The 14,145-nt window shown below is 35.4% G+C and overlaps 2 non-coding genes and 1 pseudogene across 2 annotated transcripts; all 3 read left to right on the top strand.

Moving 5' to 3' along the window:
* The first annotated feature begins 4,250 nt into the window (after positions 1-4,250).
* Positions 4,251-4,344, top strand: LOC121758223. The gene has a single exon (XR_006041380.1). It is a non-coding gene; the product is annotated as a small nucleolar RNA snoR27 (small nucleolar RNA).
* A 35-nt stretch (positions 4,345-4,379) lies between these two features.
* Positions 4,380-4,472, top strand: LOC121758195. The gene has a single exon (XR_006041374.1). It is a non-coding gene; the product is annotated as a small nucleolar RNA snoR26 (small nucleolar RNA).
* Positions 4,473-4,634: 162 nt separating this feature from the next.
* LOC121758229 lies at positions 4,635-4,720 on the top strand (annotated as a pseudogene).
* Positions 4,721-14,145: the final 9,425 nt, after the last annotated feature.

Here is a 14,145-nt window from a genome sequence, read left to right as displayed (position 1 = left end):
CGTGGATTAAAGAAGAAGGGAGTGTGTCAGAGTTAGTTTTGATTAATGTTGTTAAAGTATGATTAGTCTTGTACTATGGAGATTAAAGAGAGATTCTAGATTATTCCAATATGGAGTATATGTAACCGGATCTGGCTGTAAGTTCCAATCAATGAAAATTCTTTGAGTATTCTCCATAATCCTTGTTTTCAATATGAGCTCGTTTATTCTTCTTCTTGGTTTTATTGCAAGTTTTCAATAACAAGTATAGTTCCGTCTAAGACTGTCCCTGAAAGGTACCACAAATATTGCTTCCTTCTCTTTGTAAAATTATTGCAAATTCAATTTATAGACAACTAAATAGAGCCCCTGGTATCTACACAGCCCATAGTGTCGTTGTTTTGAAGGCTGAAAGTGCTATTGACAAGGCAAGGATAAATACAGTAAGAAATATCATCAGTTCTAAAGGAGGTCAAGTGAAGTGTGAATCTGGCCATCCATTGCGCCAAAGTCTTCATGAATTTGTGTTTTATAATTCTTTCAGCATAGGTTCGTATTTGTATGCTAAACTTTCTCTTTAATGTGTTTATTACTGACACTATGACAAGATACTATATGTGATGAAGGTAAGGATGCCCAAGTTGCATATGGTTTCCACCATTTAAGCAATGAAAAACCCTACCTTGCACAAGGTCCCATTTCAAATAAGGTAGGATCATTCTTTTATTTCGTAACACTGATTTTGATCCATGAGATGCAGCCTGCATGTTTTATGGTTTCCCTTACTCACACACCACGCCTATACATATGAACATGTAGTAGTCATCTTACCATCGTCCCTCGATCTTTGTTGTTCCAACGTCCCCATGATTTTCAGTGATTGGTTTTGTTGAGAACCTGTTTATTCCAAACTTTATCTTCATCGATTTTTATAGTTTTCAATTCTTATGCAAGACTTTCAATGATTTTGGCGTCTTCGATATGATATGTATTTTTGGCATTGTGTAACTATCCATTAGATTTTTATCTTAAGTTACTTAAGTTTTTATTAGCCAATATTTAGCCAAATGTCGGTTGTGTTATTGTATTAAAATTGCATGCATATTCCTTCTTTAATAAATTCAAAATGCAAGGTAAAGAATTGTATGTGCTAGTAGATAGATGATATAAAGAAGTTGCTTATCTAGTTTTATGTATATACACTCCGATTTCTTAAGAAGCTCTAACCTTTCTCACAGTGGGATTTTTGTAATCAGGCCACACTAGGGCAGAAAATGTAGAAAGAAACATGGAAGATTTAGTTGGAATAAGGGTTGGAAAAGAAGAAAAAAACAGAAATAGAAGAAAAAAAAAGGAAGCAGATATGTGGAAAAAAAGAAAAATAGGTGGAAGTGTAGAAAAATTGGTGGAACAGATTAAGAAAAAGAAAAAAATAGAGAGCAAAATAAAAGAAAGAGACGGGGAGCTTCGTGACGGAGTAGTGGGAGGGGAAGACGACGATTTGGCGAGGCTTTAACTTAAAAGCACTACTTGAAGAGAAATCAAGACCGGAAAATGAGAATGCAAACTTGACTATGGAAAACCAGCTAACTGAATCAGCTAGTGGAGTACCCTCACTTAACAGATCCGAAATCGCATGAAAATAAGGTAAGATCATTCTTTTATTTCCTAATACTGATTTTGATCCACGGGATGGATGAATTTTGACTTTCTTATTCTGACTGAATGCTACTAATGATTGATAATCATGGCCTTGGCCAACGTATTTTGATTTTTAAGTTGTCTGATGGCATTTCTCTTCATGTCAGAGTGTGTATGCTGAACGCTGCAAAGGAACTTGATGGAGAATGTCAGTTTTCTATCCATTTTTTTCTTATTCATGAAATTAATAGGTGAAGAAAATAGAAACAGAACACTTTCAGCCAAAGTGTCATATTTTGTTACATCTCTGACCTGTATTTATTTTTTAATTAGTTACAAGAACTATTGGAGTGATTAGCAAAGTTCATTAGTTTCCAAGCATTGCCAAATTTTTCCAACACTTATGTCCTTATAAGTCCCTTGACTCTAAGGAGATAATTCCTAAAAGTTGTTCTTATTGCCGTTAAATTTGTCAGCCGCTTGATTTATAAAGTCTAAATGTTTAGCTTGTTTTAGTTTCTATCCGTTGTGAATTTGTATTTTGGTTGAGGTGCTTCTATGCTTATTTTACTTCTTGTGTCCTTAAAAATATTCCAGAGGTGAAGCCTCATGAATTTGTGTTTTACAATTATTTCAGCATAGGAAATGTATGCTAAACTTTCTCTTTAATATGTTACTCTCTTCGTCCCTTGAAAATTTAATACAATTCATTTTCTGCACTCGTTTTGAAAAAATGATAATAAATAGTTAAAGTGGAGAGATGGTAAAGTAAGAGAGAGAATAATGTAGAGAATACTCTCATCTACGTTATTCTTTCTCTTATTTTACCCTCTCTCCACTTTTGCTGTTTATTATCATTTTTCTAAAACGAGTGCAGAAAATAAAATGTGACAAATTTTCATGGACGGAGGGAGTATTACTGACACTCTGACAAGATACTATATGTGATGAAGGTATGGATGCCCAAGTTGCATATGGTTTCCACCATTTACGAAATGAAAAACCTTATCTTGCTCAAGGTCCCATTTCAAATAAGATAAGATCATTCTTCCATTTCCTAACACTGATTTTGATACATGGGATGCATGATATTCTGATATAATGATCCAACATCAAGATTAGTAGTCACCACACCAATCCTCCCTCGATCTCTGTCGTTCCAAAACTCTTCTTGATTTTCAGTGATTGGTTTTGTTGAGAACCTATTTATTCCAAAATTGATCTTTATCGAGTTTAATAGTTTTCAATTCATATGCAAGACTTTCATTGATTTTGGCGTCGTCAATATGATATGTATTTTTGGCATTGTGTAACTATCCATTAGATTTTTATCTTATGTTACTTAAGTTTTCATTAGCAAATATTTAACCAAATGTAGGTTGTGTTATTGTATTAAAATGGCGTGCATATTCCTTCTTTAATAAGTTGAAAATGCACGAATTGTATGTGTTTGTAGATAGATGATTCAAAGAAGTTGCGTATCATGTTTTATGTATATACACTCAGATTTGTTATGAAGCTCTAACCTTTTTCCCTGCAGGGCTTTTGTAATCAGGCAACACTAAGGCAGAAAGTGTAGAAAGGAACATGGAAGGGTTGGAATAAGAGCAAAATGGGGAGAAAAGAAGAAAAAAAGACAGAAAAAGAAGAAAAAAAAGATATGTGGAAAAAAAGGAAAAGAAGGAAAAGAACATAAAAATTTGTGGAACAGATCTAGAAGAAGAAAGAGTTCCAAGAAAATGTGAAGAAAAAAATATCTAGAATAAGCTGTTGGAGGAAGAGACGGGGAGCTTCGTGATGGTGTAGTGGGAGGGGAAGACGACGATTTGGCAAGGCTTCAACTTGAAGCACTTCTGGAAGAGAAATCAAGACCGGAAAATGAGAATGCAAACTTGACTAGGGAAAACCAGCTACCAGAATCAGCTAGTGGAGTACCCTGGCTTAACTGATCTGAAATCGCATGAAAATAGGCTCCCAAATCTTCTTTTAGGGTTGGTGTCTCGTGAAGCTTCTTCCCGGTACCTACAGCCCGTAGTGCCGTTGTTTTGTAGGATGTAAGTGCTACTGAGAAGGAAGAATGGATAAAAAACTAAGATATATCATCAGTTCAAATGGAGGTCAAGTGATGGGTGAATCTGGCCCTCCATTGCGCCATAATCTTTCCAATGGTTCACTTGTAAGTTCATCAACTTCTTAACATTGTTGTTATGTCCTTGTTGCCGTGAAATTTGTCAGCTGCTTGGTTTTTAAGTTCTTAATGTTTGGCTCGTTTTATGTATATACACTCAGATTTCTTATGAAGCACTAACCTTTCTCCCTGCATGACTTTTGATAAAGAGGAGTACGAAAACTAATGGCTGAAGCTGCGGATGGTGCATGTTGAATGAATAAACAGGACAAGTGAGTTCCTTGACTTGCCCAATTACTTATAGAGGCAATGTCTTTTCATGATTTCATGACATTTACTTTCCATGACCTCTGCAGCTTGGGTACACGAAGAAGCAGGATGAGAGGCATTTTCGTGGTGTCATCAATACATGAATTCGTCCACTTATGGAGCTTCTGGTTCGTTATTCCTTTCTGGTCATCGTTTTATTTCTCCATTTTCATAATTAATTTACAATTTTTAAGAAGGATCGATGATGCATTAGTTTAAAACTGCTTTATCTATCTGATATTTCCGATTCGGAATTAAAGATACTTTTCTAGCTCCTGAGACCCTTTTTTCGCATATTTACGGATTTGTTCAGTGTTGAAGATAAGCATCCGAGATGAGAAAACATTAATGTCATCCTTGCACTTTGATTCAGAAATGAAGAAAATCAAAGGGGAAATTATACTCTGGGATGCATGCTTATAACTTTGCATTCATTCCTTCCACACTTTTTATGCTTTCCACTTTGTTAATATATTTGTTTAATCGTTTTTACTAAATCCATTGCTTTTCACTTTGGTTTTCTAAACTTTTATTGATCTTCACAAATTCTTCCTCCTGTTTTGATTGATGCCTTATTTTTGGATCAGTGATACTGTATATTACTGTGTTAGCTATCTGTAATAAATTATTTTTTGAAGATAACTTAGTATCCTGAGATCCAATATCTAGAATTATTTTTCTCCCTGAGATCCAATAAATCTAATGCTGTATATTAATGCGTCCCCACAACAATCCTCCCTCGATCTCTGTCGTTCCAAAGTCCTCATGATTTTCAGTCGTTGGTTTTGTTGAGAACCTATTTATTCCAAACTTGATCTTTATCGAGTTTAATAGTTTTCAATTCTTATGCAAGACTTTCATTGATTTTGGCGTCTTCATTATGATATGTATTTTTGGCATTGTGTAACTAACCATTAGATTTTTATCTTAACTACTTAAGTTTTCATTTGCAAATATTTAGCCAATTGTAGGTTGTGTTATTGTATTAAAATGGCATGCATATTGCTTCTTTAATAAGTTCAAAATTTAAGGTATAGAATTATATGTGCTAGTAGATAGTTGATTCAAAGAAATTGGTTATATAGTTTTATGTATATACACTCATATTTCTTATGAAGCTCTAGCCTCTCTCCCTGCAGGACTTTTGTAATCAAGCAACACTAGGGCAGAAAGTGTAGAAAGGCACATGGAAGGGTTAGAATAAGAGCAAAGTGGGGAGTAAAGAAGAAAAAAATAGAAAAAGAAAAAAAAAGGAAGCAAATATGTGGAAATAAAAAGAAAAATTGGTGGAATAGATCTAAAAAAGAAAAAAAAAAACAGAGAGCAAAATCAAAGAAAGAGTTCTAGGAAAATGTGAAGAAAAAAATAGCTAGAATAAGCTGTTGGAGGAAGAGAAGGGGAGCTTCGTGATGGAGTAGTGGGAGGGGAAGACGACATCTGGAAGAGAAATCAAGACCGGAAAATGAGAATGCAAACTTGACTAGGGAAATCCAGCTACCAGAATAAGTTAGTGGAGTACCCTCACTTAACAGATGTAGCATCCCAAAAATTCCTGCGACTTTTTGTTTTAATATAGTTGTCGAGTGGAAAGTTTTTTATGGAATTTAGTTGCTCCTATGTGATTGAGTTGATTATGTGAAATAAATTTTCTTGAGTGATGTGGAATGAAATGTTATATACTTTATATTTTCCAATGTGGGGAAATAATTAAATGAGATCATGCATTTTGTTCTAGCCAAATTCATTTGGAATTTTCGGCCCCTCCAATTATTGGAACAAATATTTTCTTCTTGGATTTAATTAATTGTTTTGGGATATTTATCCAAATTAAATCAAAATTGAATTATCCCTAATTTGTGCTACCTGAAATTCGAATCATAGCCTAATCTTGTGAGTTTTCGAAAATCCCCTATTCTAATTAGGAGGATGAATTCTTTTCCTTGATTTAATTGGTGCCTTGTTGATTTCCTTCTTTTATTTAAAATCCAATTAAATCATGCCACATTTTGTTTCCTCGCCCTAATTAAATTAAGATTTGAATTATTTCCTTGTGGAGATTAAAGCCAATTTTCGGCCTTCCCTATTGTGGAGAAATTATATTTGTTCCTATTTCGTGGAATCCCATCTATTCAAATAAATACCAAATCAATACCCATGTCTAATTAATTGGGGATGTGAATATTTTCCTTTTATTTTTGCTCTCCATCCCACACGCCCATATGCTTTTATTTTCCTTGTGGAAATTTATTTATTGGTTACCTATTTTATGGGAGTCTTTTCCTAAAAAAAAGAATTACCAAATTTAAATCTTATTCCGGTTTAATTGAGGATTTAAATAGTTTTTTTTCTCCCATGTTTCAAAATACACGCCCCCCTTTTTATTTCCTACTTGGGGATTTAATTTATTTTATTCCCTTATTTATGAAATACTCATTGTTTTATTTCCTAATTTGTGAATATATTTCTCTCCAAGTAAATACCAAATCAACTCAGTGCTAATTAAATGGCAATTTTCGAATTTTTCTTCCCTCAATCACACGCCTATTTGTTCTTCTAAATTGTGGAATTTTATTTTATTCTCCCACAATTTAATTATTTTAATTGGGTGAGAATTAAACCTAATTCATAAATTAAACTAAACCCTAACCCTAGCCTCCTAATTTCACACGCCTCCCCTCCCTCATTCTCTCCCTCACACGCCTCCTTCCCCCTCTCTTCATCCTCTCCATAAATCCTTCACAAACACTTTGTTCTTGCATCAATTTGGAGTTGAAACTTCAAGATCCACCGAAGAATCGCATCCACTATCACTTCTACTGGTTGTTTTTGATCAAGGAAGGTATAATTGAATTTCTTTTCCTCATCCTTTCCATTGAATCCTTTTTTTTATTCCCTCATGCATATAGTGAGTGTCACGACTGCCCTTTAGGGTTAGTAAAGGCGGGCGATCGTGATTAAGGGACTTAATTAACAAACATAGAAAACTAGGGTTTCAGTAACGGTTTGACCAAGAATTTAAGTTAAAAAAAATAAACGACCAAGGGTATTTATGTTTAATAAAGGAAAAGACTTAAAGGTGTGACATTATTCAAAAGATAACGAGTTTTCAACATCCAATTAAATAGTTTTAAAGTTTAACGCAAGTAAGTAAAGAAAACATCACAGCGGAAACATCCAAGAGAAGAGTGAAGTCATGTGTGAGGACACAACGACACTCGGAGTTTCAAAACAACCATAGTAATTCATTTATTTCTGCTAACACCACCAACCCCTCGTCGCCGCTCAACCTGCACATAGGGAAAAAACACATGTAGGGCTGAGTACTATGAAAATACTCAGTGGCTTATGCCAGAAACATTTTTAAATAAGAGTATATGTTATCATGCCATATGTAAGTAACCATCGGGATTTTAACTTTAGAAAGGCACAAACCAAAATATTTTCCATTGTTCAAAATCTCGACTGCAGTCATTTTCCCATAGACGTCAACCATATCTGCTCATACATGACAAGGAATGCGGCTGCAAACCAGGTCACTAGACCGGCCAGCCCGTACGCTAGCACACGGTCTACCACAGGTGTGCACTAATCCAAGTAGAGTTTGCGGCTCTACAAGGATCCGAATTTGATTTATATAAAAATGGCAAAAGCCATTTCAGATAGGCACGTAAAAATCAAAGCACGCATGATAAGCATAATTTCATTTCCATTAATATAATATTTAGGACGATGTCCTTATTTAAAAGAGAGCCCACCTCAACCGTTTAGATTTCAAGTACTGCTTTCCCTTTGTTATCACGCTTCGCGCACGAGTTATCACCTTTAGATAGTATGTATTACCAATCAGTCACAAACATTGACTCATAATTATGCATGTCCCCACGTTTTCCCTTTTCCCCACCGACAAAAGGAAACACACCATAGCATACATCCTTGAATAACACATCACTTCATCATAGAGTGGCTCTTTAACACATATATAAATCATGTATATCATTTCACATAACAGCATAGTTGTTTTTTTTTTAAAGACAGAAATATGGCAGCACTGCGATATCATTTTGTAAAAATCATTAAAATTTAACCCAACTTCCGTTGGGGCTAAAATTTTACCACAAAGCAGTAGACTCATCAAATAACTTCCAGTTAAAAATTCACGTCAAAATAAACTTTTTAGGTCGGTCCAATCGAAAACGTAACCTACTGGTCGAGAAAACATTTTCGGGCAGAACTGCGCAGTTAACTTAAAAAATTTACCAAAAATTCATCCTTTGTCCAAATGGGTTAAAATTAACTCACAACACATAAGACACCATGAGGTTTACTCAGAAAAAGGAATCGAACAAAAAGGAGTTCATTTGGTCGGTCAAATACGCGTCGGAGTCTACTGTGCGAACTCACCGTTTTTTTTTCATGTTTCAAAATTCGAATTAGGGTTTTATCCCCATTCGCTCAAACACAACCTTTTCATGCGTCTAAGACACAAACATGCTTAAAAGAGTCCTCCCACTCATGTTTCCATATAATCACACATCATTCACCAATGATTTATTTAGACTTCACGCAATTGTATTCAAAACGCATACACACATACAAACACAAATTCCCCACCGATTAGATTCTTAGATTTGAAATCCCTACACTCACTATATGCATGAAGGAATCAAAAGAATGCTTGAATGGAGAAGATGAAGAATAGAGGTTTGATTGTACCTTTCTTGATTAAAACGATCGGTGGAACAAATATAAATCTCGATTCTTCAACAACTCTTGGCAATGGAAGAGTAGAAGAACAAGTGGAGAGAATTGGAGAGGGGAGGGGTGTATTTGAGGGAGAGAGAGTCGTGAGATTTAGGGTTAGGGTTCTCCTTCCCTTCTTATTTATACGATTAGAATAGGCTCTCAATTAATTAGGAAGATTTGGAGAATTAATTGCATGAATATTTGAAGGAGATTTGGGGAGATTTGAGGGAGGGAAATCAACGTGAATTTGGGGAGAAATAAGGAGAGATTGTCGAAAATCATAGCTAATTAATTAGCCTATCATTTTATTAGGAGACGAGTGGATGAATGACAGTCTAGTTGTGTACATTGAGAAGGATATTTTTTCAACGATTGATAACGAGCCGATCCTGCAGCGTTTTCAATCGATGAAAACACGTAGAATTCAGTTGCCGCTTTAGCAAACTGCATTATTCTTTTTGTCAAACTTGTTTTGGATTAATTTTATGTATTAGATATTTATTTATTTTTAGAATTTTTATTGTTGTTTTTATAATATATATATATATATATATATATATATAGGTCCATGATCAATTGAGATTTTTTAGGCTAATTGAGAAATGAGATGCAACATCAGCCACTCATTTTTATTAAATGAGTGGTCCAGATTTTGCCACACAAAAAATATTTTTAGATTAATTTATTATGAAAGGGTATAATGGTAAATTTATTATGAAAGGGTACAATTTATGCCGATTGAACCTCCGGATGAACGTCTTCCACCTAGGTAGGGCCGGCGACCAGCTCCGACCACTCGCGGATCTTCATCACCGCGCCCACGCCGCGAAGCCACAAGGAGTTGCCGCTGGAAGAGATCTCCGCGGCGCGTATCCTCTGCCACCACGTGGGGCCCGCGGGGTTCCGATCGAAGCAGGGGAAGCTGAAGCAGCTGCAGCGGCGGAAGAGCGATTCAGATGAATCGTCGAGCGGTTGTATGATCTGGATGGGGGTTTCGCGAGGATCCATTGTATATATAGAGTTTTATAGGCAGGGCGGGGGAGATTGTTATGGTCGGCGAAGTATTTTCTTCTGACTCATATCACATCTCTCTGGATTTGTATGAAATCGCCGGAGACACCGCCGGAGGTGGAATCCCTAGCTCGTCGTCCGACGCCTTGAGCAGATAGCCTAGATCCGGTCGCTATTCGCCGGAATCCGACACCAATTCGACGATTCCTTCCTCAACCTCTCCGGATTTGCCGCAATCCGACGCCGATTCGACGATTCTTTCCTTAGCCGCTCCGGATCTGTGACTGGGAGGAAGGGGAAGCTGGGGATCGCGGCGGATATATTCTCGGTGGCGCCGTCGATTGTGGTGGTGGAGGTGAAGAAGTCGAGCGGTGATACGTTGGAGTACAACCAGTTCTGCAGCAAAGAGCTGAGACCGGCGCTCAAGGATATTGTTTGGACTGGGAATTTCGTTCCTGCTTGAATTGTTGTTCTTCAATAAAATATTACTGTGTGTGTGTGTGTGTTTATTTGTTGGATTTGAGATTTAGATTTGATTGTGAGAGCATCTGAATTGAATTGAATTGATTTAGATTTTGATTCAGTTTACTTTATTCCTCTCTCAAAACATCAATCCCAATAAAACTAGTCAGCTGGTGACACTATGTCAACTAGGGTGCATATCGTGTCAACGGCACATACATGTCATGTCAAATACGGTACATATCGTGTCAACTACACGTACAAGCCATGTCAACTGTGTTACAAGCCATGTCAACTACACATACAACCATGTCAACTGCACATAGAAACCATGTCAACAACAATTATAAGTCATGTCAACTAGACATACAAGCCATGTCAACAATCCGACACATTAAAATACGAAATGACACTTATACCCCCGTGTTGACATAATGTGATAGCTGTTGACATTTCACAAATCTTGTGGATTAGTGGCTGAGATTGCATCTCATTTCTCAATTTAGCTAAATTATCTCAACCTAACAGCACCCTATATATATATATATATAATATGTGTGTCTCATGCCAAGATTTTTTAGTGAAGCCCCTGCCAAGATTTATTCCTGCGTCCGCCACTGAGTGTAAATAATTTGTTATTAATGAAAAATAATTTTCTGTCAACCAATATATGCACTCACAATCATCTATTTCCATATTATTAATAATAAGCACAAAAACAGGAACTATAGAAATTATGCATGGTTTAATGCTAATAGTACATAATTTGCTTTACTAAAAAATAATATTCTGTTTCATTAAACCATGCATAATTTCTATAGTTCTTGATTTTTGCGCTTATTATTATTAATAATATGGAAACAGATGATTGTGAATGCATATATTGGTCGAATACCAAATTCAAAAAACATTACAATCCTAATAATTGCCTTTCTCATTATTTTAAGTTCATAAATTACATGGAATAAACAACAATCAATCACAACTATTAGTATAGCACACAAGGATTTGAGTTAATTCACAAGTTTAATAAAATCCATATTTATGGTGCAACATCCGCAGCTTGAGTACAATTTTCCATGATTTATTTTTTACAAAGATTATATCTTACTTTCATAATTCTTAATTGTGCATCCCTAATGCAGATGATATACTCAGAATACTGTTGCCAACAAGGGTGGTTCAGCACACCATGCAGCACTTATCCAGGTTTAAGGTTGTTTTTGTGTGACGTTCTTGTAACTGACCAAACATTACTTTTTGAGTCCTTTGGTACTTAAAACAAATTAAGTTGGATAATCTTGATAGGACTGTCCTATGCCATTTTATAATTATTTTGCTCCAGATTTGATTATGTTACATTATGCCATAACTAACTGAACTCTGATGGATCTTCCTAGCTTGGAAGTGGAATTAGGGTTGGAACGGTACGGTATACCGCGTCGAAATGGCCATACCGCATACCGTACCATACCGTGCGGTATGGCCAAAAACCATACCTTTACCGTACCGCTTTTGTCGGTATACCGAAAAGTCGGTATACCAAAATTTAGATATCGTTACCGTACCGCTTTTGTCGGTATACCGTACCGTGATTTCGGTATACCGCAATATGCGGTATACCGTGATTTCCGGTATATACCGCAATTGCGGTATATACCGTATTTGCGGTACACCGTATTATTCGCGGTATATACCGTAAATTTGCGGTATATACTGCAATTGCCGTATGATGTGGTATACCGCGGTATATACAAAATGCATACCTTTACCCTACCTAAAACTGTCGGTACGGTATGATATCGTACCGAAAAGTACGGTATACCGAAAATTCAGTATTTTCGGTATTTTTCCGGTACGGTAAGTGCGGTATTTCGGTATATTTTCCCAGCCCTAAGTGGAAGAAATCCATGGGGCAAGCTAAAGCCTGATTATCTAGAGAAGCTACTTAAAAAATCCACAACTTATAACTTCAGCTGTTTATGAAAATACTATTATTCATTTCGGTTTTGTGTCCAAGAAAAGTACATATTGTGGCTTGATTGAGTGCAGGTTAGTTTTATAATCACGACATTTATCTAGAAATGTGTATTCAACAGTAAAGGCCAATCCTGTGTTTTAAATATTTACCTTCAAATCATTACTATTCTTGAACATAATTTATAACCTGGAAGAAGTTTCTGAAGACGAGGAAACTTCTCATAAGAGCTCTAAAGATATAAAGGCAAATGGTCCAGATTTGGGAAAAGCACCAAGTCTAGTATTCAAAATAACATGTAGAGCTCACCGGTATCTACAGCCCATATAAGTCTGTCCTGAAAAGTACCATAAATATGGACAATCAAAACTTCCTACCATTGCCTAAGTCTTTCTGATGGATCTCTTGTCAGTTCATGAACTTCCTAGCATTGCTATATTAAAGTTGTTCTTGTTGCTGTGAAATTTGTCAGTTGCTTGATTTTTAAATTCTAAATGTTTGGCTCCTTCTTAGTTTCTTTCCATTTGTGAATTAGGATTTTGGTTGAGGTGCTTCTATGCTCATTTGCTTCTTGTGTCCTTAGAAATTTTAAAGGAAGGGTGTCATGTCTCTTGATTGATCTATTTAAGTAAATTTATAGTTGACAGGTGCAAGTCTTAGGAGGGGTGAAGCTAATATATTCTTCCTATTTTACGAAGAGCATCTCATAATATTATCTCATACATAAGATTGTCATCACATGGGGTTAGTTATCTAATTTATTTATTTGAACTTCATTGTTTGGCCACCATTGAAATTTATTGATTTGCCCAGAGTAGATAAGAGATATGTTGATGATTCAGTGGCGCGTACCTTCATAACAAGATTCAATTTCACAGGCACCCGAAGTTGCATCATCCAAAGCTATTACAATTGTAAAGGAACTAGATGGAGAATACAGTTTGCTATCCTATTTTGTCTTATTCATGAAATTAAGAGGGGAGGAAAATAGAAACGTTGTCTGATATTATGTGTTTGAGTAACTTATATTTAACTTTTAAATAGGTACAAGAACTGTTGGGTTTATCAGATCTGCACTAACCTTTTTATTATGTGTTTGAGTAACTTATATATTTATTTTTTAAATAGGTACAAGAACTGTTGGAGTGATCAAATCAGCGCTAACCTTACTCCTTGCAGGATATTAGTTAAACAAGAGTACAAAACTAATAGCAGGAGCCGCAGATGGGTCGTCTTGAATGGAAAAATAGTAAAGTGAGTTCCTTGACTTGCACAACTACTTAAAGTAATGTCTTTTCATGATATCATGACATAAACTTTCCATAACCTATGCATCTTGGGTACATGAAGAAGTAGGAAGAGAGGCATTTTCGTGGGTGGTGGTATCATTATACTGGAGGTACTTTATATCTGTGTGATACACATTTTACTTAGCCCTCTAGTTTAGTACTAAAATATGTTTATATGCTACACACGAGCTTCTAAAGATGTTAGAAACCGGGGGGATTTTAAATAATATTTACAAAGACTACCTACTAATCAGAATGGTATTTCATTGCTGCATGTTGTGAGTTGTATGAGTTGAACTTATTTCATTGTTTTTGCCTTAATGGTCCATAACATCTGTAGGTTCATAAAAGTTTTCATATGATTTTATATGGCCGCAGAAGTTACATCTCGATTAATTTGTTGTTGCAACACTCAGGAATGTCACTTTTTAGAAGCTACAGAAGATGAGGAAATTCAATATATTTAATTATTTTGTATTTAACAATAATGATTTAATTTTATTTATAAATTTAAAATTATGTATCATAGTACATAATAATAATAATAATAACTATAATTATAATATTTATAGCTTATAATCATTATTATTATATTAGTAAAAAAA

This window comes from Salvia splendens, chromosome 1 (genome assembly GCF_004379255.2).
Source record: "Salvia splendens isolate huo1 chromosome 1, SspV2, whole genome shotgun sequence".
Taxonomy (NCBI): domain Eukaryota; kingdom Viridiplantae; phylum Streptophyta; class Magnoliopsida; order Lamiales; family Lamiaceae; genus Salvia; species Salvia splendens.
The sequence above is the reverse complement of the archived record's forward strand: the minus strand, read 5'-3'. Positions and strand labels throughout refer to the sequence as shown.